Source organism: Equus caballus, chromosome 10 (genome assembly GCF_041296265.1).
Source record: "Equus caballus isolate H_3958 breed thoroughbred chromosome 10, TB-T2T, whole genome shotgun sequence".
Classification (NCBI taxonomy): Eukaryota; Metazoa; Chordata; class Mammalia; order Perissodactyla; family Equidae; genus Equus; species Equus caballus.
Window position 1 is genome coordinate 84,123,096 of NC_091693.1, and position 24,096 is coordinate 84,147,191.

At 43.7% G+C, this 24,096-nt stretch overlaps 1 protein-coding gene across 9 annotated transcripts in view; it reads left to right on the forward strand.

Annotated features, from left to right (window-relative positions):
- Positions 1 to 378: 378 nt before the first annotated feature.
- TMEM200A (transmembrane protein 200A) overlaps positions 379 to 24,096 on the forward strand; it is a 74,964-nt gene continuing 51,246 nt past the window's right edge. The window contains exons 1-6 of one of the 9 annotated variants that reach the window (XM_070222746.1): positions 385 to 686; positions 1,416 to 1,495; positions 4,653 to 4,743; positions 19,621 to 19,678; positions 20,542 to 20,696; positions 21,953 to 22,252. The gene's annotated coding sequence lies outside the window, so the exon portion shown is untranslated. Of the gene's footprint in view, positions 687 to 1,283; positions 1,496 to 4,652; positions 4,744 to 19,620; positions 19,679 to 20,541; positions 20,697 to 21,321; positions 21,423 to 21,952; positions 22,253 to 24,096 lie in introns of those variants that run through there. The other 8 variants (XM_070222749.1, XM_070222747.1, XM_070222748.1 and 5 more) reach the window with 8 other exon arrangements.

The window sequence follows — 24,096 nt, forward strand, 5'->3', positions numbered from 1 at the left end:
ATGCTAGAGCTGTGGTTGGAATATCCGGTAACCCAGAGTTTTATGTGAAACTTGATTTACCTAACTGACCTGCATATATACAATCACCACTTGTCTCTGCCGGATTGGAGGGAACTATCATACTGTTTTACTCGATGAGTAGGGCACAGTCTCTAGTCCCTGAATATTGGGGGCGAGGAGGAGTAACCCGTGCCCCTCCTTGGCTTTGCTGTTTGCAGTGTTCTCTTAGCACTGTTCATCGACGCCCTCCTCGATCCATTTCGCCCTTGTCCTCTCTGCCCATGACCCTCGTCCCCAAGCCGCTCTCCTGGAGCCTGTTTCCAGGCAGACTGGCGGCTAACCAGTTGGGCGCTCCCTGGCTGTGTAGACAGAGCGGGCATTCTCAGTGTCTTCTCGGGCCAGGTTTGGCTCCGCACGCGCAGCGCCCGCGCGGCCCGCCAGGGGGACCCCGACCCGTCCAGGCGGCGTCTGATAAGAAAGAGTCCGAGGGGCGTGGAGCCAAGGCGCCTGCTCAAGGAAACCCGGGAATCGGCCGGGGCTTCCCTACCGCTCCGGGAGACCAGCGGGCCCCGGACCCCCAGCTCTGAGACCCGGGCTTCCACCGCAGCTCTAGGCGCGCTTCGCGGGTGGGCGTGTCCATTTCCACCCTGTGGCCTTCCACCCCGGTGAAGAGCTCCTGAAAGCGGGTATTTTGTTCCCAAAGATAGGTTTTGTCTCTGGTGATCCCGGTTCTTTGCGGCCGGGGCACGGTCGGGGGGTTGGGGGTCCTGGAGGGGGAGGAGTGGATCCTGTCTGCAGCCTGGAGGAGGAGGAGGAGGACCGCGAGCGGGGGTGCAGCAGGCGGGGGGAGTTCCCACGGGTCGTGGGCCGTGGTGAGATTGGCGGGGACCTGGGTCCCGATCGGGCGGCGTCGCTCCAGGATGCCCGCCCCGCCCCGCCCCCAGCCCGCCTCTTCGGCGCTTTGGGCGTGAGGTTTGGTTGGGATCCGTCTGGAGCCAAGCAGAAAACTTTTCCCCTCCCAGCTCCCGGGTCCCTTTTGTCTTTCGCGGCGGCGGCGGCGGCGACGCCTGAGCTGCGAGTCCCAGTCCCCTGCCCGGCGCGCCGCGCCCGCTGACCCCGAGGGCAGGAGCGCCCGGACGCTGCACGCCCCATGGCTGCGGCCGGCGGCCCCGCGACCCGCACCCAGCACGGGCAGCGCCGCGCCCCCCGCCCCGAGGCCGCCGCCGCCCCGGCGCGCGGGTAGGGACGCCCGCACCCCTCGCCGCCCGCCCCCTCGCCTGACTCATCCGCCCGCTGTGGCCGCGCCGCGTCCGCTGCCCGAGCCCGCTGGGATGGGGAGGGAGAGCGCGGCTGCCCGCGGCTGCCGGGGTTCCTGTTGACGCCCCCGACCCCGCCGCCTCCTTCCTCGTCTCCAGAGGCGCCCGACGTCCCACGACTCCTGGAGGGAGAGCCCAAGGAGGCGACTGGACCCCCCGAGGCCCCGCGCTCAGGACAGGTGAGGGGCAGGAAGGGTGCTGCCGGGACCGGGGAGATGGGTGGGCAACCCCTGCAGCTGAGACTGCAGCCCCCGCCCTTCTCCCCCCTTTAGCCTCCAGAGTTAGGGTAGACACTGTCTCCCGAAGTTTGGGAAATAAACCAAGTCAGCCATCAGTTCCGGACTCCCCAGTCCCCGGAGCGCAAGAGAAGCCGTTCGGGGCAGCCTCCGAGGACCCGGAGCCCTGGAGCGCCGGGCTGGGATCCTCCAAGCTACACCCTCCTTTGTCTCCGTTCCAGAGAATCGGCGTTCTCTGTGAAGAGGTCCACAGCGTTCCTTTATAGTAGTGCCCGGCAGGAGCAAAGTGGACAGGATTTCCTAGAGCAGTATCTGTATGTGGTAGTGTCTGCAGAGGGAAAATGGAGAGGCGAAGCAATTATTTGCCAAATTCAGCACTACTCTCTCTCTATAGTCTATCCTTAGGAGAAAGGGCTGAGGGTTTGCAAGATTTGCTTCATTAATCATTCTTTTGCTGTGATTAATTGTCCAAGCCAGCATTTCACATTGTGTAGGTGCAAGCTTTCTGTGTGTATTTACTACCCTTAGATTTAGGTTGAGAAGTGTGTGTGTGTGTGCACGATGTTTATAGTAAAAACAATTCATCGTTCAGTACCAGGCATTGGTAATGCCGGGAAGTCAGATGCTTCCCATACATGTAATTTACTAATCGGAGTCAGTCCCGGGTACACCTTAGTCTCGTGTATTTCAGAACCAAATACGTTTGACTAAAATGTCTCTTACCTTTTTTTCTGAAGACCTTCAGAAATAGCTGTACACAACTGTTTATATAGGAAATGTTTCAAGAATCGACAACTGTTTCTATTTGTCAGTAAGAATATTAAACTCTTTTGGTTCTGCAGTCAGACCAAGTTCTGAGGTACACTTTCTGAAGAGCTTTATGCATAAATATTACCAGGGCCTCTGAAAGCTATTTACTTTGATGGCTTGTCATGTCTTGTGTTATGGAGATACTTATTATAAAATGACCTTCGCTTGTTATTTGGCTACTGATACTAGACTGTATTACCATTTTGTGAAAAGTAGGCTAAGTTTTGAAACTTCTTAAACCTCACTTTATTTTTCCACTACTGTTTACCCAAACAGAAGCATCTGCTTGTGGTTTCCGAGCTTTTCAGTTTCAGTGAAGAATAGAGTCCTTCTAAGCAGAAAATAATGTTTCCATGAAGTGGAAACTAGAGTTAAATGGTTTACTAATTTAATGTTACAAGATTTTTATTTTATTTTATTTTTACTCTTAAAAATATATACTGAGGTGTTAGGAATGATTTTCTCTAATGAAGTCTTTCTAGAGAGCTCATAATTATGAGATGATTTAAGTGTAATTTGTAGTTCTGGTTATAATTAGCTTTGTATCCTAGGCTGGGGAAGCCTTTGGTGGAAGAGAGAGAGTTGTTGCATGGAAAATCTCTGTGTGCAGTTTCCCGGCAGTTGGCCCAGAAAGCTTTTACCTGTTGCTTCTGCGTTGGGTCCAAAAGGCACCCGTTATCAGAAGGGATTCTTCAGGAAAGATCATTGTAAGGAAGGATGGCTGCACTTGTTATTTCAACTTGGAGGAATTTTTAGTGAAACTCCAAGAGTTCGATTGCCATTGTAGACTTGTGTAGTTTCAGAATTTTGACAACAGTTCATTGGGCAGAGAAAGATAACTCCTGACATATAAAGGGAGCGAGTCTGAGCTGATTGTTTAAATTCTCTCCATCCCACAATGATTCTCAGCTTAAAGGGAAAGAAATTCGTATTTCACTTGGGAAAATAGGTGAGAACAAAGATAAAAGCAGATGTCACTTTTTACATTTCTTAAGCAAAATTAGTAGAAGGTAAAATAACAGTCCTCATGGTCATGTGTATTCCTCATCAAGTAGAATGTAGAGTCTGAAAGAGGAGGCATTTTTAAAATAAATTCCTTTAGTGTTACTGTCCGCAAATAGGAGACAGCAGGGGGAGGTTCATCAAGCAAAACACATCTGGAATAAGAACTTGTGTAGTGATGGAAAAAACAAATCTGCAGTGCGATGGACCCTTTGTTTTATTAAGGAACATATGATTTGCAGTTTTATCAAGCGTGTCCATTTCAAGGATTAAGATGTGTTTATCTACTAAGGTCTGACACATACCCAAGCATTCAGAATGTGGATGGACACTTGTGGTGACCTGCTAGCCACTGGATGGCAAGGTAGCCTCTCCTATGGGAGCTTACAGGCTGGTGGGGGAAGGAACTGGAAAATGTGCCACAGATCACTGAGCACCTGGGATGGTCCTTGAGTATCAGGGAACCGGTCTATACTGGAGAGAAGAATGGTGGGTTGCAAAGAGCACTGGATGAGGAGTTGGGAAATCCAAGTTGTCATCCTGACCAAACCACTGATTACATGGCCCTGGGTACATTGCTTGACTTTTCTGGGCCTCTGTGCCCTCATCAATAGATCCAGGGCTTGGGATTGATCTTTCCGTCCTCTTTTAAAATGCTTCAAGATGAGTTCTGGTGATATTAAGGAGAGGGAGAAATTAGAATGTAGTGTGGGGGTGCGGTTAGTGGAGTTTGGGCTGGGGGTGGACAGGCTGGAGGCCGTACTGGACATAGGGAAGGGTCATATGGTGCTAAGAGGAGGTAAAGGAGATCTGACCGGGAGCATCTGGCCCATCATGGATTATCTGAGTTCACAATACGTAATGAAAAAATACATACCAGCTGTCACTTAGTACTGGATGGTTTTCGATGAATTTTCACAAATAATGGCAATTGATCTTTCATAACAACTTTAAAACGTAATTAGAGGTGATGAAATCAGGACTAATACTGCACAGCACGTTTACCCCAGTATGCTCCATTGCCTTTCTGCAGGATTTGTAGAGATAGAATCCGAAACGTGTTCTGGAAACCCCATGTAAATGGGAGAGAGAGATAAGGTTGGTGTTAGATTTTAGTGGAGGTTCAAATGTCTTAGTAAAAATTTCGTTTATGTTCTGAAAGATGAGAGTCTCGGTTTAAGAGATCGAGACCTCCTGAAATGTCTTGGATTCTGATCACTGGTGTTTAGTCTGATTACTCCTGTTCTGTGCTTCCTCCTTCCCTCACCTCCCTCCCCTTCCTCAGCAGGAATTCTGGGGATTTGACTATTACAGAATCATTGATAAGACTCTTCCAAGAGCTTTGAGTGCAACTGGAAAAAGGAAATTCTCGTATAAAGGTGAGGATTCTTGGGCCGTTGCACTGTTAGTTAATGGGGTATGTTCCAGTAGCATGTTGTGCTTCAGAAACTTTGTCACCAGAGGTGAAATTACACAGAACTCACAGGAATGTGAGCTGAGCATGGTGTGAAGATGTGGATCTATACGTTCCCTCCTGCAGCACTCTTGTCACTCTGCCCCAAGCAGTAAGTACACCAAAGCTGGACTAGTCCCACCCCCCTACCCCGCCACCCTACAGAAGGACTTGTTGGCTCATGTGACTGCAAAGTCCAAAGGTTGACCTTGCTTCAGTCATGGCTGGAACCCAGAGACTCGCAGGACTTTGTCAAGGTTCTTTCTCTCTCCCCCCGTTTCTCAGCTCCTTTTCTCTGGTTCAGCTTCATTCTGAGGCCCCTTTCCGTGTGCTGAGAAAGACAACTGCTGTTACTTCTAATCCTGCGTTCTTGGGCTTTTCAGCTGTAAGAAAGAGAGATCTTGTCTCTTCCAGATCCCATTTATAGAAATCTCCTGGAAGGACTCTGACCGTGCTTCAGTGGTCATTGACTCAGTCTCCGCCTCTGTCAGAGAGTGCTACTATAAGAATCCTGGGCTGGATCTCGTGCCTAGTGCTGTGTGTATGTGGTACTGGTGGTGGGGTGGGGAGGAGGAGCCTGGTAGGAGCATCGTGATGGGTAGTTGGGTGAAGATCACATAGAGGTGCGGTTCTCCTGAGCTAACGATGCTGCCAATCAAAACCAACATGTCTACTATTGAGGAGAGTTGCCCCTTGCTTTTTCGGAACAGCCCCCTGCACAATGATATGAAGTTTGCACATGGAGGCAACTCAGATGCTCTAGGCCATACAAATTCTAGAAGTGTGACCCTCCTCTAGCCAAGGCAAAGTCCAGTGGTGAAATAATGCCTTTATGTCTAGACTTTGCTGGAAGGATTGTGGTTCCCAGAGTATTGTTGACTGAGGAGCCCACTGTTTATTCAAATATTTATATATTTTCAGCAAATACCCTTGTGCTTTATTTCCAGTCTAGGGATTTCATTTCTGGAAGCCGTGGTTATCTAGAGATCATGAGATTGGAGACTCCCTACTTTAGACGTGATAGATCCAGTGAAGTTTGAACAGGAAAGGGAACAGAGAACTATTGCTTATGCAGATTCATTGGGTTTCTGGGAGGTGGGCAGAGGGAAGGCAGTAGGCACAGCCTAGAGCTAGACTTCGCTGAGGAGGCATAAGGTCATGGTCCCAAATTAGAATATTAGCATGTGTAAGCAACATTCTGGAAGTCTAGTGAGGTTGCATGTCAGGAGGAAGGAGCATCTGTGTTGACAGAAGCATTTGTGGGATGAAATGGATCAGGAGGGACCAGACCAGGAAGACAGGCTGGGCCAGTAGGTGAAATGGCAGTGTGTTGTGGGCAGGTTCATGGCAACTGGATTGTGTAGAAAGGGGGCCAGTTGTCACCACAAGTTCAAGAGGCCAACCCTTTATATGTGTGGCATTGACATTTATTGAGGACCCACTTAGTATGCCAGGTCCCACATTACGTGCTTTAAATTCATTATATTACTTAAATCTCATAAAAGGCCTTTAAGGTGAGAAAATGGAAAGTTAGGGAGGTAAATAACCTTCTCAGGTTATGTGGTCATGAAGTGGTAGCACTGGGGTTCAAATCCTGGCAGTCTGAAACAAAAGTCTGTGCTTTAATAAACCACACAACACTGCCTCTCAAGCCCAAGGTCAGAATCCAGGATATGAGGCCAACTTGAAGGACAGGTCCAAGGTTGGGCCTTCTACTAGGCAACTGGAGTGACAGAGGTTCCAGAGGAGATGGAATAGAGGCCCTCAGGGCGAAGGTGTGGAGCATCCACACTCAGCAGCAAACTGGACAGGAATGCCTAAGTAAGACTATCGTGTGCATCGATTCTTGGTTTGGGGTTTGGGGTATGGGGTATACCAAGGGAGGTGGGTGAGAGCGGTTTCAGGAAATTGAACAGATGGGTAATCAATACAACAACTAGAGCTTCATTGTGGATCTAAGAACAGGAACTCTACCATCTGCCCAGCTCGAAGTGCCCTTCCGGGTGTAAGTCAATGAGAATACAGAGCTGGCGGCTCCTCAGAGGGAGACAGGATTCTCTTAGCTGTCAGGCATTATTAGAGAAGAAAGAGCTAACATTTGCAGAGCATTTGCCATATGCCTTAGGTACATAATCTCACTAATCATCATTAGAGTCCTGGGAGGGTAAATATTGTGGCTTTTTTTTTTTTTTTTTTGAGCCGGGAAATAGGGGCTTAGAGAGGTTAAATTACTTGCCTGAGCTCCTGGAGCAAGGTTGGAGGATGAAGCAGCTGTCATGGAAACCCAGATCTGTCTGCATCTCGACCTCATCCTGGATCTTTGGGGAGTCATCCTGGTCCTAGCAGGGCAAGGTCAATTTCAAGTCTAGGCGATAGAAAAGGGGAAGTCAGCAGGGCCATACGATTGTGAAGGGAGACCAGGAGTTAACTTTTAGACATGAGAATGTGAGATGGGAGCAGGTCATCTGAAGAGAGTTGCCCGGCAGGATTATATCCAGCTTTGGCAGAAAACTTAATAATCTAGTGGGATTTTTCCCCTCAGTGCGGGATCTCTATCATTATGCAGGATAGATACGTCAGCAAGTCAGATGTTTGGAAGGCTTAATTTTAGTCACCGATTTCAGTTGAAGAGAAGGGACCTCTGCCAGCTACCATGGCCTGAATTTACCTTTATATATACAGGTACTTTGCCCTGAAATATGATAAATAGATACATACAGAGAGAGAGAGAAAGCGTGAGCGAGCAGTAGCACATACTGAATGTAGCAGGAACATGGAACACACTCCAGTTATAAAGGTCTAGATTTGACGATATTCTAAATGAAACTATTTACTGATGGAATATGAGTGACATCAGATCATTCTCCAACAATGCAAGGTGAAATTCTTATCTGCTTAGACTTATGACTAAACATAGATTTTGCGATGTGTAGTGGACTCTGTATATGTATATATAATAAGAGGGAAGTGCATTAGAAGGTGTATAAAAATATATATTTGAGGCATATTTGTGAGAACTCATAGCCTGTTTGGGGAGATAAAACAACCATGCAGGAAACTTTTAAAGCAACACAGTAGAATAATATGATTCCAGAGTTGGAAAGATTTTTCAGAGAATAGCCAGGATCACAGTGCTAGTTAGAATTATGCAATACCAACTTAATAGCAGCAGTTGAACGTAAGTGTTATGGAGACTAAAAGGAGTGGGACCATCTGAAACCCAGAAGGTCAATCAGAGGAGGCTTCCAGGAGGAAGTGAGTTCTGTTTCATATATATGGACAGAGAAAAAAGAAGAGGGCATTCCAGATAGGACTAAGAATTTACCAATGTCCTCCAGCCAGAGACCACCAGGAAATTACCTGTGATTGAAGAGGCTGGGTTTGCTACTGGTTACAGCGAGGGAGGATGCACACCATAGGGAAACAGGGCGTCTCGGTAGGAGGGTGGGAGAAATTAGTTATTATGGGATTTGGAGTTGTATTAAGTGATGTGGGAGAGGATTTAAAGAAGCAGGGCTCTGTTGTGGATGGAAGCGGGGATAATCCTGTGATTTTGTGTCTTAATAAATCTTCTCTGGAAGGAGACAAGACTAGAGAGGCTAACGCTGTAACTGGCCAAGAAGCAGCAGTCGCTTATTAGCTACATTGGGGGGATATTGGTCATGTTGGGGTGGGACAGTGTCGTGGTTTTGTTTGTGTTCAGATATGATCATGTGCTGGTCTTGTTTCTGTCCTGAGCCAGGAGGTCACAGAGTTGCCTTGTCTAGTGGTGATGTTCTGTGAAATCGTTTCCATCCAACAGGAGAACACGGGGGTCGAGCTGTGAGCGCCAGCTCAGCTCCTGTGTCAGTGGCCGCTCTGCTCTCTCACAGCCTGGAAATTATATTCCAAATGTATCTGATTCCGTGCACCAACCAGGATTCCCAATACAACAGGATCCTGTTAGCGAGTGTTTCTCTTGGGGGTTATTAAGGTGACTTTCTTCTTGTATTGTAATAATTTATTTAACAGCATTTATTAAGTGCCCGCTGTTTACCAGGTACTCAGATTCTGGGGATGTCAGGATGAGAAAGATCTCAAGAATTTCATAATCTGATGAGAGAACCGGCTATAAACCAGTGATTACAATACATTGACATAAAGCTGGTAGAGAGATTAGAATAGGTAAAGAACGTTGGAGGCTCCTCGATGGAAGTCATGCTGAAGGAGCAGACTCTTGCAAAAAGTGAGCTAATCACAGAGGTGCTGAGAGGTGGGCAGCTGCTCAGGAATATTTTCCTTTTGGAGAATCAGCATCTTTGGGCTGAAATGCAGGGTGAATCCAGAGAACCTCAGGAGCCTCTCTAAGCTGATTTTGGCACAAATTTTGGCTCATGTGGCAAACCGCGTATCAGATCAGCTCAATCAACACAGGTGTGCAAGAAATTTTAATACAATACAATTACTTAGCATTTCTGAAGAGATGCTGTTATTTCTAATCATAAAAGCAATACATGCTCCCAATAAAGACTTTGGAAAATACATTAAGTATAAAAACATCAGGGAGAAAACTTGCCTCTAATCCCATGACCCAAAGGCACCCATAACAATTTAGCATTTTCTTCCTCTTTATTTTTAATGAATTTTTTCCATAGTTAATAAAATTACAGTCTGCTGTTTGCTTAACCTTGTGTCCTAAACATTTTCCAACTTCTCAGCAAGCTTTATTAATGTCTGTATATTTGATTGTATGGATACACCATAATTTATTAACTGTTCCCTTAAAATTGGTCCTTTAGGCTGTTTCCAAATATCTGATATTATAAATGGCATTTTGATGAAATCTTTATTCAAATTTCAGATTACTTCTTTAAGCAAGATCCATGGAAGGGTAATTCCTGGGTCAAAGGGTATGAATGTCTTAAGACTCTTGATACTGTAAAACTGATGTTCAGAATAGGTGAACTGGTGATTGACAGTGCAACTGAATGCCCCCTCGCCATGCCTGAGCCAGGGATTTATATATTTATTGTTAGATAAGAAACTCTACCATTTCAAAATGAGTAACAGTTTATGCTCACTCCTGACTTTGTTTCTTTGTTACCAAAAACTCTCTTTTTGGATGTAGACTATTAACATATTGTGATAAACCACGCAATTTTTAAAAATTTCTGAGTATGCAGATAGAGGTGCATGACAGAGAACATTGGCTCGTGAGTGGTTTCTTAAAGGCAGGGATTTGCACATCCTGTGAGGGCGTTCTTCAGCCCATAGCGTTGAGAGGCTGCGAGTGGAGGTGGTGCAGAACAAGAGCCCCGCTCTGCAGAGGGAAGCCTCCCCAGCTCCACCTCGGTAGCCCAGTGGCCAGGTCCTAGCAGTCATGGGATGTTGTAGCTGTTGTGTTCATGGTCCCCCGCTGTTCAAAGGGCTGTAACCCCCGTGAAGGCAGGGCCGTGTCTGGTTTGTTGGTGGCTGTGTCCCAGCAGGTGACCGAGGACCAGGTTGTGCTGGTAAGTAGCATGTGAGGGAGGATGTGCTCAAGGTAGGATGGGAAAACGCTTGAGATTCCTCCTTAAGGATTCCTCCTATGTTAGTCACTGATTCCCCCAAAACAAACAAAGATCTTGCATTCTGAGCCTTTAATTTTACTCCCTTTTCCAGAGAAAAGCCAACCACATCCTAGTATCTAGTTTTCATAGTGATGAACTCTGACTTGCCCCACAAGGAGGAACTCGGATCTTACTTAAACCCCTGTAGGGTTTTTTATTGTCCAAAAACATTGCTTGAGACTGCCAGGGGACTAGTAAACCTACTCTAGCAGTCCATTTGAGGTGGGTTTTGAGTGCCAGTTTCCATTTTTCCACAACTGCTGTTCTTCCACAAAAATATTTGACAACTAAAATAAAAATAATTTTGGTTTTCTTCTAAAAGTTGAAGGAAAATATTATTTTGCATTGTAATTCCATTTTCTTTGACAGATCTCAGTCAATAATTTTGAGCAAAATTATTTTCATTCATTTGTTCACCAAATGATTATTTAGTGAGATTCATTGAGTAGTTATTATTAAATTATACTCATGACACATTTTGTCAAATATGAGGCACACGTCACGTAATGATAGTGTAGAAAACCGTGCGGGAAAGCATGATCTATACATTTATTATTGGCTTTCTGATAAGACATGGAAAAGTTCTCATAATATGCATGAAATAGTCAACTCGAGCTCTCTAGGAAGTTCATTCATTAATAATTTATTCAATGAATATTATGTGCTGGCAGGTGGGGACACAGTAGGGGGTAACACAAAGGTTGTGGGGAAGGGTCCATTCTAGGTGGGGGAGACAGGCAGTTTCCGAGGGTGGAGAGTTCTGCGAGGACAGTGAAGGAAGCCGACGGAATAGAGTGCTCAGGCGTTTGTAGATCAGATGGTCAGGGAAGACATCTGTGTTTGAGGCATTTGAACTAAGACCTGCAAGACGATAAGGAACCAGCCTTGCATACTTGGGTGGCTTTGTGCTCAGTGCACTGGGAAGCCGTTAGGAGGTTTTGCTTTGGGAACATGATGTTTGAGATCATTTATTAAAACTAGGAGTTGAGGTTAAGAATGCAGATTAGCACCTCACTGTGATGAGGGCATTGGGGTTGGGAGCAGAAGCAGCATTCACGTTAGAAACTCTCTGGGAAGTTATGCCTTATGTCATTATGTGGCTGAAGACATTCCGTATACGCTGTATCTAACTTCAAATAAAAATATTAAATTCTAATATAAATATTGTCCTCTCAGTAGAATGTAAACAGTTTAGTCAGTCCACTGCAAAGTTTTGTGACGCTTATATTTTTTAATATTTTTTATATTGTTCAATTTTTTTATATTTTGTTATGTGAAGCTTATATCTTTTAACTGTACCTAGCATGGGTGACCCGTGTATTGTAGGCATTCAGTAAATGTTTGCTGAATTAATTATATTGAGTCTTCCATAATGTCAGGGAAAGAAATCACCCTAGGATGTAAAATCATATTTAAGAAATAGTATTTTTATCGAAAGACCAAATCATTTCTTTGAAGAAATTTAGATAAAATGTTAACTGTACTCTCAATAGTATTTGAAAATTATATTCTGAGTGTTAAAAATTGAAATATTGAAACTAAAAATATAATACACAGCTATAATTATCCTCTTTACATACTTCCCCATCCCACCCCAGTATAGGTGGAAATCTCTGGAAACTCCACATGTTAGATAAAGGTTTCATTAGCATCAGTTGGTCTTATCACACTAGCTTTACACCTGTGGAAATTCCTTATTTATTTTGTGAATCTCCCAATCCTTGAACTAACCTCTATTCAGAACTCTTCTGCCATCACCTGTATAGATGAATGTAAGTTGACCATTAGTGATGTTTGTTACGGAATATTTAGCTCCGCGTCTTCTGGGAGATCTAGTTCACAATATACCGATGGAGCCACAAGACATTTCTGGAGAGCGTGCTGAGTGGCAGCCCCTGTGGTCAGTGCTGGGAAGTCAGAGGCTCTCCTTCAAGAACCCACAGTCTAGAGGGCGGTGGGATAAGACTGTACGTAGTCAGAGTGAGTGTGAGAGTTTTGAAATAAGATGGTACATAGGTCACCTTGAGTCTAAATTTGGGGAAATGGGTGGTAGTGAGCGAAATTGTGGATTAATTCACAGAAGCCTTGAATTCGGAATTTGGTTAAGTGATGTTTAAAAGACAGATTACAAAAAGAAGACAAAGGTGGAAAAGGTAGCACACGCCGTCCATCTCCAGGTAACAAGGCCACCAACGTCCTGACTCCTGGTTCTGCAGCTCTTACCTTGCGGACGCCCTGTTCTCCTCCCCAAAGCCAGAGGCTCATTGTTCTTTTGGCAGGAGACCAGCTGACTGGCAGGCCCCCGGGACTCAGCCCCGCCTGCCGCCCCATGAACCCAGCCCTCCATTCTGCAGCCTCCTGAATGGGGCAGGGCTGGAAATGGGGGGACTGCCTCTTGTCTCTCCTGCCTTGGGATCCAGCCGCCTAAGCTCCTCCTCCAAGTCCTCATGGGCACAACTCCTCCCTGACCGTCACATACTTCTGCAGCTTTAGACTGGCGGATTCTCAGTCTTGCTGCCTTCTTGATGTCTAGCAGGACATCCCTCATTCATTCCTTTATTCATTCATTCAATAAATATTTTCCGGGGACCTACTATGGGCTATTTTAGGCACTGTATATATAACAGGAAACAAAACAAAGTTCCTCTCGTTGTGACTCCTACATTCCAGTTGGAGAGACAGACATTACACGTATAATTTGTTGTGACAAATAAGAAGAAGAAAAATGAAACAGAACTAGGGGACAGAGAGCACTGGGGTGGGCAGTAGATAGCACAGTCCTGGAAAGCCCCTCTGATTAGCAGAGTTTCATTTGAGCGGAGACCCAAATGAATGAGGGAAGGAATCCTTAGGATGTCTCAGGAAGGACAGTGCCAGGCAGGGGGACAGAAGTGCAAAGACTGTAAGGAGGGGGCATGTGAAGTGGGAGCTGGCTTGCAATGTTTGAATAGCAAAGGGCCAGTGTGATTAAAACAAAGCAGGAGCTCAGAAAGGCCTTGGGCCACAAGGAACTTTGGACTTTATTCTGAGTAACAGAGGGGATCCTAGCCTACAGTCAGGGCTTTGCTGGGCCCCCCCAAGGTCGTTGCTAGTCTCAGATGGACATAGGCAGTGAGTGGAGGCCTGGGTGACTGCATCATCACCAGATGGGCTGAACTCCAATTCAGGGCTCTCAGAAATCACGCGATCAAGTGAAAGTGACATTGATAAAGACCTTGAAGCAAGGCTAGCCTAGAGAATTCCAAAGTCAATGAGAGATGTTTTACGTTGGGTGTGAACAAAATTTTCTTTTGGATTGAAAACAGTGTGCATTCCCAGATGCACAGTGGAAGAGCCTGAGGAGACATTTTCAGACGACAGTGAGAAACCTGAGGTTGGGAGAGGTAGTTCACTTTTTCTAAAGTCCACTTACTAAATACTAGGTGCAAATACGAGATTTCTCCTCCTAACCTTGGCCCTTGAGTAGTGGGGGTGAAGACCATGTGTTAAGGGAAAGAAAAGCTGTGAAATTGGGGCTGAAATTAGCCACCTAATAAGGACCAGGGCTGTCAGATCAATGACTTGGAGCATGTCCAGAAACCTCCTTAAGTATCAGCATTCATTTGGTCAACAGACAGTCACAGAGCACCTGCTGTCTTCTAGGCACTGCACTGGGGATGTGTGTGATGCTGAGGAAAGCTGTACACGGGGTGGACAGGGAGCCTATCCTCTCGTAGTGGGGGCAAAAAAGTGACATCATAAATAATGTGTGATTAGTGCCACGAAGACATGCAGGTTGCTAGGAGAGAGGGTCATTAGTCAGAGGGTTAGTGAATGCGTCTCCGGGAAATGTTTCGCAAGATGGGACCAGAGACCAGAGGAGCTTGTCCAGAGAAGGTCCATTCCAGAGAGAAAAACCCATGCAGGTGGGCTGAGAAAGGAAGGAGTTTGGTGTCTTCGAAGAACAGAAAGAAAGGACTATTGTTGGATGACAGTGAGCAGGGGAGAGAGGGTGGAAGGAGAGGTTATGGGCTGGGCAAGGCCATCATGCAGTGCCCGGAGGGAAATAGTAAGGGTTGGACACGTGATCCAAGGAGCAGGCTCTGAAAAAAAGAGGAGTGACAAGATCCGATTTACAGTTAGACACCACTCTGGCAGTTTTGTGATGAAGGGGTTGGAGGAGGCAAGAATGCATGAAGGAAGAGATAACAGGGCCTGAGAGTGGGTGGCGGCAGTGAGGTTGGAGACAAGTGGACAGAGTAAAGGGGTTTTGAAGGCAGCGTCAGCAGACGTCAGTAACTGATAGCACGTGGGGAACTGTGGTCCAAGATTTTAGCATGAGCGGGTAGATAGATGGTGGTAGCGTTTGCACAGATGAGGAAAACTTTTCCTATGTTCAGTTCGTGAATTCAGCTTTGGACATGTTACATTTGAGATGCCTGTGAGATCTGCCAGGGCAAAGAGCAGGTAGACAGTTGGACAGATGCATCTGGAGCTCAGATGAGAAATTTGAACTGGAGACACAAATTTGAGAGTCGTCAGTGTGTAGTTGGTAATAAAGCCTTGGAGAATAGAGACTGAGCAAAGAAGGTGATTTGGGAGCCTGCTTTGGAGATTTGCACATCGAAGGGTAGTTAGAGAAGCATATGAAGAAGGAGCAGCCCTGGAGGCAGGAAAGAAGCTGGGGGACGTTATTGATAAAGGGGCATGAGGTTAACAGTAAAGCTTTGCTTGCTCATGCCCCTCATGTGCTCCTTTAGCCCTTTCTGAAGATTCTGGTTCAGTTTCTTTCTCCAACCTCATCTACCAGTGCAATTTGATGTAGTGTAGCCTTCAAATTTTTGGGTGAAATGGGGATAGAAATTACTGAAAATCTTTTTCTGAATTTCATATAGCTATTGCTACTGAATTAGAACAGAATAGACACACGAGTCATACCTCCACAATAATGATAAAATAACGTATCCGAAGGTCAGTTTCGTTATCATGCTGATTATTATCTGTTCCTACTATCAATTCCTCTGCTGCCTTCTAATTTAATAGATCTTCATACCTTTTAAAGCATTTGCATATGCTTTATTTAATTGAGATGTAATTAACATGTAACATTATATTAATTTCAAGTGTAAAACATAATGATTTATGTAAATATTGTGAAGCGATTACCACAATAAGTCTGGCTAACATCCATCACCACACATAGTTACGAATTTTCTTTAGGGTGATGAGAACTTTTAAGATCTCCTCTCTTAGCAATTTTCAAATATACAGTACAGTATCATTAGCTGTAGTCACGAAGCTGCACATTATGGCCCCAGGACTTATGTATTTCCTAACTTTATTTTAAAGCATTAGTAGGTCATATATTATCTTTGCGATAGATGTTTTTAAAGCCACAAATAGAGGTTTAAGTTATTTTCTTTTCCAGGACATGATAAGGAAAGTGTATAATTTAAAAGAGAATTGCTTGAGCAGCTAGCAGAAGACTCGGAGGATTACCCTGGCTCTTATTACAAATGCATTTTAGCTCATTAAAATGGAAGAGAAGAGATACCTGTTATTGGAGGCTGCCGTTAGTGTCTCTGTTTGGGAGCTTAGCTTAGCCCATTCTGTATGTGATGGTGGGCCCAGAGGGAGCATCACATCCTTGTTCTTATTTTCCTGCAAGGAAAGGCAGTGAAGAGCCGTCAGTAGTACATGAAACTAATGTGCAAAAATCGAAAATCATCCTCGTGTGAACATCATCAAATTAGAAGTGATTAACCACATTTACTTTACATTTTCTCTAATCTTCTAATATAGTCTTTTTATTTTTTATATTTTTCATCATATTAAAAGATTATTTAAGATTCAAGAGTAACCTTATTTATAAAATGATGTTGACAAAGCACTTAATGGTGCTTATTATGTCCATAGTACTTTCTTTTTGATCTTTTTGTTGAGGAAGATTGTCCCTGAGCTAACATCTGTGGCAATCTTCCTCTGTTTTGTATGTGGGATGCCATCACAGCATGGCTTGACTGAGTGATATGTTGGTCCACACCTGAGATCCAAACTTGCAAACCCTGGGCTGCGGAAGTGGAGCTCGCAAATTTAACCACTACGCCACTGGGCCGGGCCCCATAGTTCTTTCTTAAGTTATGATTGGAAAGTGTAAAATAAGTACTCTCCTGGAAGTATTTGTGGAAGTTGCCCTCCCCTTGGATAACTATGTCTGGTGCAGAAATTGAGTGAAAAATAACTACCAGTCCTGGGTTCCAGTGCTGGGGAACCTTTTCTCCAATGACAGTGCCCTTAGAACGTCATTCTTCTTTTTGTGGCAGCCGCAGCATGTTGAGTGACAGTCCCAAAGCTGCCTTGTGCTGCACCTGACAAATATTATAGCGTATTATCCCTGGATGAGGGGAGGCAGCCTTTTTTTTTTTTTTCTGTTGAAGTGTGCATATAAAAAGCAGTTTGTGTAAAGAGTCAGAGTGTCACTTTAAAATTTAAGCGTAGGGACCAGAAAGGTTTGTTTGGTTTTCATCCTTTAGTTCTGTAGTTTATCTAATAGGATTTGGGGAATTGCTAACTAAAGGTTAAGCTTTGAGAGGCTGCTTAACCTGCCTGCCTAGAGCTTCTCTGAATGGGATCCCATCCTGATCTGTGCTCCCTCTCCATTCATTGCAGAACCCGCTGCCATCTGGTCGCCCAGCTCTGGTGGCTCTCCTTCAAAGATATTTTTAAAAATATGTAGTTGACTTTTGATTGTCTGGCTATTTATGATTTAAGTGAGATTTTGTTTGAAAAAAAGAGTCCCATTACCGGGGATCATTTGAAAAACACTGGAGAATTTGAGCTTTCCCAGCTAAGACCTATGTGACTTGGTCAAATTACTTACCCTTGCTGAGGCCCAGTTCACTCACCTGTAGCATGGGACATGACATCCTGAGAAGGGTTATGGGGAGTTACTCACATCCTTTACATGCGAGTAAAGGATCTGGCACAGTGTGTGACATGAAGGGACACTGCACAGTGCTGGTCCCTTCTCTCCCTTCAGTCTTACCAGGATGCCCATACTTTGCACATATTCTGTGTGAAACAGCTGTTATCCCTGCTGGATGGGAAATCCTTGCTGGGGGGAGCACTTTTCATTCTTCCAGATCTACCTAGAATGCACCTCTTCTCTGGAGTCTTCCCTGCCTCTTCCAGGAGAGTTGGCTGCACCTTCCAGGGCTTTCGAGGTGCTTTGCTCATGCCAGCAATTAAGCCTGATGCACGGAGAGTGACTTGTCTACCTTCCAGACTCAAGGGTACAAGTAGAAAGAATGGACCTCACGTCTCCCTCAGGACAACATAAAGAGTTGAATGGAAAGTGGAAGTGGAATTAGTTTTTTCCGTTAGTGGTGTTACCCCTAGTAATGTTACCGAAAAGTAGAGCCTACTTCAGCTTTGTTGGTGTGGAGTTGAGCGCTTGCCTTTTGGAGACCAGAGGACAGGCATCTGAAGAAAGGCTGCAGCCCCACAAGTATCCCCTCCCTGCCCCCAGGAAACTTCTCCCTCCTTCCTCTTGGGGCAGGGGCAAGGTAGCTGCCCTGAGCAGGAAAATTTCTGCTACTGTTAAGTTACTGTCTGTGGCCAGGCTAATCAGGGCACCTGCTCTGGCTCCCTAGCGACTCTAGACGGGGAGCGAACTCTCTCACCTGGAGAATTGCGTGAGCTCCTTAAGGCCAGACTTAGTGCTGTGTTGTGTTTATGAGTCCTCTCTGAGGACTGAATTGTTGAATTAAATTGAGTTGGGGCAGCTGCTCTGAGGGGTTCATTAGATCCCTGTGACATCGGGTGGGGTGTCACCTTGATGGAGGGGCGGGTCTTATCAAACCAAGGGAACTAACTAGTTCAGAGGAAGAGCCACCCTAGACTTAGAAATTTTCTTCTTCGTGATTGCTAAGAAGTGAGCAATGCCATGCTGAAGAGAATGAAACCCCATGAGGCAGCAAGCCTGGGCATGCTGGCATTCTAAAATGTAGCCAGATGGGGAGTATTCAGTGACGAGAGACAATCCAGTCCTTTTCTTGGCCTTCCTCATTTTAATGTTTTGAAACATCCGTGAGGCCCTCTTAATAAACTTGAAAACTGAACACTTGAATGCCTGGCTGTGGCAAATAATATGATTCCCATAGCCCATAACTCTGCCATGTATCTAGATACTGTTTTCTGCATCTCTCTGAAAATACTGATCAATAAATTATGAGCTGTCATGCTCAAACCCCAAGAAATGTCTTCAGTTTTCTTTTAGTGTTTAGTGTTTTAGTAAATCACATTTGGTTGGCATGGAGATAAAAATGAATATCAAAAAGTGGTGAATTCTGTCTTAATTATGAGTACAAAGGATTATTTTTCACTTTTTTAAACTTTCTGAATAATTCTGACAGGTATTAAAACTTTCAGGGCCAATGGAACCAAAGAAGTCTATAGGAATAATTTATTCAAATAACACGAAAAAAGAAGAAATGTTTCTCAAGTACTTTCTCAACATTATAAGTTGTATTTATCAGTGTTTTATATAAAATAAATTTACCTTTATGAATGTGGTTTGTTTTTAGTTTATTATAAATGTTTGTCATATTATTGAAGTTTTGGTAAATATATCTTTCTAAAGGCTGCATGATATTGGTTACCTGTGTTTTTAAATTAAAGTTTTTAATTAATAAAAAAGGAAATATTGATTCTCATGACTTTTAAAAATTTCCTTTGCAATTTCCTTGAATCAGGAAAGAAAAGCATGTTTCCCAGATAGATCGTTGGATATTGTGGCATTTTCTCTAAAGCTTCACATCTGAAGTGATGATCAAACCCTACTGAAATTCACTTGTCAATGGGCAGATAACTCCTCTCAAGTTTTCTGACAGAACTGTTTCTCTTCTTCTTTTTAGATGCTTAAGAATGTCAGACGGTTTGGGATTATTTTTGCTTTTCTTTTAATATTACAAAAGTTTACATCTGGAGTACATTTATTTATTATCTTTTCTGCAAAAGGATTTGTCTCTATCTCAGCATCTTATCCATCCAGTGGTAGAGAAACCATTCAGTCATGTTGAATACAATCTGTTGGATATAAATATGAAAGAAAGTAGTGAGAAAAAGCAGTCTTTCTCTAGAAAGGGGATTTGCTTTGCTAACATTATGCTGCCTGCATGCACTTTTGGGGCATTATCAGTTACGGAGATCACATAATAAAACTTTTATTTCCTTAGCGAATGGAGCGCCTGCAAGGTCTGAGGGGGCTCGCTCCTGGGACCCTGGACCCTGGAGGTGAGTGAGCAGCAGTGAGGGATGACCTCAGGGCCTGGGGGACTGGTTGGCACCCAGAAGATGGCTTTTTATGGTCGTTTTTATAATCTGTTTATTCTTCCAGAGATCTGACAGAGTTCCTTTAGATTCTAAACAGTTTATCGTCCGGGACTTGTCAGGCCATTTCTTTTGTTAACCTTATTAGGTAGAACAGTTGGCTTATTTTGCCAGATCAAAGTTCCTCCAGTAAATACTTTCAATGCACAATAAAGATAGGTTGCTACCCTGGAAAAACACCCACTGTAAAAATAAGTTTATAGATCATTTTGTGGAGGAGGCTGTTTGACAAGGTTGTTCCCCATTCCTCCAGTTCTTTCCTCTCACCCAGATCCTCAAAGGAAAATGCCCTTAATTAGAAGCTCATTGTCTAAAGAAGAAATTAATTTCTTTGCACTTCTGTAATTTTGTAATTATATCATGTTCTGCTTGGAATAAAATGTGGTTTATAACCTTGTAACCAGGCATCTTTCATGCCATTTTCCATTTTGAAAAGCTTATCTGAGAGTCTGAGCATCAACCAACTCATACTGCTATGTAATTTCACATTATTATAAATAAACTACAAGAAGAGTTTTCAGTTGAGTTTATAGGGGCACCCTTTTGCCCTCTGGCCATGCTTTGAAATGCAAAGTGGACAGCTGAGAAAATTATCCTTCAGTGGAGGAAGAAAATCCCCTTTGTCTGAAATCATATTGCTATTCTAGGGGAAATTGTTTATATATTTGTGAGGGGAAGGTTCTTAAACATGGATTTTCTAGAATTTTCCTCTATTCTTTATTATTTCCCTTGTGTGTATGTATCTGGGTTTATATGACTACATATAGTCATTGGGAAAAATATCTGAAGAATTGAGGAGCTTCTTGCTTTCTGTTCTCTGAGGTGACCCCAGCCCTGTCCCTGAGAGGTAAATGTTCTCTACAAAAGTGAAACAGGAGCTCACACAGGGATCTGTCCTCTTCAACTGGCGCTCAGAGGAAGGGTAAGCGATACCCATGTCACAGCACTGGAGTGTTCTGACATCTTCTCTGCTGAAAGGCTAGCAGCTGAGTTTGCTTGGGGCAGAGCTGAAAGCTGCTCTGGACTGAGGTTGTGTCTGTCAGAGCAAGCTAGGGTTGCCCTAACAGGGCACCTTTTAGACTTTACTTTTAGAGTTTCCAAAGGAAACCGTGTTATTGTCAGCGGTAAAGACTGGCACATGGGAACCGATGGTGTTTTCAGAGCAGTGGACAGCATCTGGGAAGTGTTTAGAGAAGCCTTCTAACCTCCTCATCTTAGGTGTCAATGCCCACCCCCCCCAACACACGCCCACATGGACACAACGTTGCCCCCAATCTCTGCCCCTTCCAAAGGTCAACCTTCTAGTTCAGAATGGAAACCAAGAGTCTTCAAAAGCTACTCCAGATGTTTAGCACTGAAATACGCTTTTCACCAAAAAAGAAAAAGAAACTAGTAAAAATGTAATCTCAATAGAGACGACCTTGAAACATTTTCTAATAAAACAAATTCACTTTGCATTACAATGCTGTTATTTTAAAACCGCTCAATAGGCAGTATTCCTTGTTCTTCGTCAGCAGCATTTATTTGAAAGCCAGGTCCTTTTATAGATGACACTGCGGGACTCCCAGGCACTCCCTCAAGGAGAACCTCTGTCTGAATGGAAGCCTTTCCGTTGTAGAGGCAGTCGCCCAACACAGCTCATTCATCGGTAATCCTTTAATGCTATTCGAGCGAGTGGGTAGAATGGGGCCTTTTCTTTAATTACCAATTCTAAGAAGATTGACCTATAAGATTTTTTCTAGCTCCATCATTTTGTGACATATATCTTTCTTGTATAAAAGCGGTGATGCAAGATACTAAAATGCTCGGAAAGAAAGAGTGAGGGGTCATCTGTCTGTAACTGTCTCCCAACCCTCTTGTGTTTATAATAAAAATAACATAACAACATTCAAGTCCTTTGCAAGAACTCCCATAATACCTAGAGAATGTTTCCCTGGAACAGACGCATGTGAGGCTCTTTGGCAACTGGACTTGGGAATATTTAGGTTTAAAGTTTCTGACTAGAGTGGTTTGGAGCCTTGTCAATTTTGGGGAGTTTTTCTCTTTGGAAATTTTTTAAATTGCATTTGTCACCGTGAAGGTAAGAAAGCATAAAATATTTGAGGGGTAGGTATTTCAATGTTTTAGAGAATTGGAAATTTACAGTTTTTGTTTCTCAAAATAATTCTTCTTTCCCAGGTGGAAGTTTTCATAATGAGTAGCACTGGAGTGGAAGGGAGAATGGCAGGTACCACTCCGGAAAGAGGAGAGTCAAGTGTTAAAATTCAGAAACTTCATTATCCTCGGAAGATACCCTTCAATATCCTTGGTGGAGACCCTTGGAGATTATCACGTCTACTTCAGTTCTCTACAAATAAAGAGGGAAGTGAAGGAATTGAAGCTTAAGTGAGCAATAAGGCTTGATTAAGAAGTTGGAAAATGTGAAAGGAACTAGGATTATTCTGGTGAAGAGGAGGCTTATATTAATAGCTTGCAAATGTAAGAATCAGATATCTCCCTCTTTAGGGAAAAGCCAATTAGAAGGGAAATGTGCTTAAATTACAGCATTAGGAAACTAGCTAGGTAGATGCTTCCTAACTAAGTTGATAGCCCCCAGGATGAATTATCACGGGAGGTATCATATCTGTCCTTAGAGAAAATGGGACCTATCCTGACGGTGTGACAATTCATTGCTTAGATAAAAAATGTTTCTCTTGATACTGTATGTGCTTTCTTGCTCTGGTATGTTTTCATTCATGTATAGTATTTCATAATCTAAATCCATATAGCCCTGTTTTTTCCTATTTCTGATAAGGTGATTGATTCTTTCAGTGAGTCACATAATTAGATAATCATGCTTCCTCAATCTTGTCACCAGAAAAACAATGACTATTAATTTTTATATTTGTAGGTATATATTTGATTTGTGTGTGTGTGAGGAAGAGTGGCCCTGAGCTAAGTCTGCACCAATCTTCCTCTATTTTGTCTGTGGGATGCTGCCACAGCATGGCTTGATGGGCGATGTGTAGGTCCACACCTGGGATCTGAACCCGCACACCCCAGGCTGCCAAAGCAGAGCACACAAACTTAACCACTCTGCCACCTGGCAAGCCCCCGATTTTTAAAATAATTTCAGTACTTATAAAACACGTGTCACTCAATTATAAACACTAAAATTACTAGAACTGAAGAAAGCAAGCATTTGAATATCCTTATAGAAAGTATAATTATTGCTGTTTATGTGACTTACATCAACCACTGCAGGTCTGTGTGCTTATGAAACCATTTAATTCAAGGCATTCAGCACATCACTAAAGGGCAATTATTTTAACACTAATCATTATGCTTATGGAGAAGAAAAGCAAATTTATTTTTTTTAGAAAATCCTTCATCGTTCATCTAATAAAGATATATTGAATATAAATATAAGATAAAATGTATTTTATATAAAATAAAATAATAAGAAAGTACTACTACATTTCAGCTCCTTTATCTTTAGATAATCAGATAAGTCAATGATATTTTCTTTGCCTCTCAACAAGTAGAACCTTAGGATGTAGTTTTAGATTATAACTATAGATTGTTGGATCTGGATAGACTGTGGAAGATCTAATATATCCTCTGATTTTGCATATGAGGAAACGAAGATTTAGAATTGATACTCAGTAAGACAGCAAAATATTAGTGGAAGCAGAAATCAGATTGGGTTGAGGTGGGGGGAAGTCTCCTGATTCTCAGCCCAGGGGATGTCCCACCATAGTGCACTGTCCAGAATGCCAAGTGTAGATTTTTAGAAGGGCATGAAGGCAAATGCTGCAAATAATGACAAAGAGAGTGACTATTCCAGTGTTTGTACAATTAGGGAGGAACGAGGCGTGAGCCTGCAGAAAAGTATTAAGGAAGCTAGGACCAGAAACTGTAGTTCACCAAGCCAACTCACAGTGGTCACTGGGAAAGGTGGCCTTTTCAAATATAAAGGGCTGTGTGGGGTAAATCTTACTTTAGAATTTGAATTTCCTCCTTCTGTGAAGGCAGTGCCTAACATTCGTTAGTGGGCACTCTGTGTACCCTGCTAGGTAGTTTATTCCTGCATTCTCGTTTGATTCTTGCTGCACCGTGTGAGGTGACAATTCTCCATGGAAGAATGTTCTAGAAAAGTGAAGGAACTTGTCCTTGGTTGCTGACCAAGTAAGGAGCATGTCACCAGAGCTCTGCTCTTTGGACACTATGTTACCTCCTTCAACTCACAACTCTATCATCATATTAGGAGAAAAAAAAAATTTTTTTTGAGGAAGATTAGCCCTGAGCTAACTGCTGTCAGTCCTCTTTTTGCTGAGGAAGAC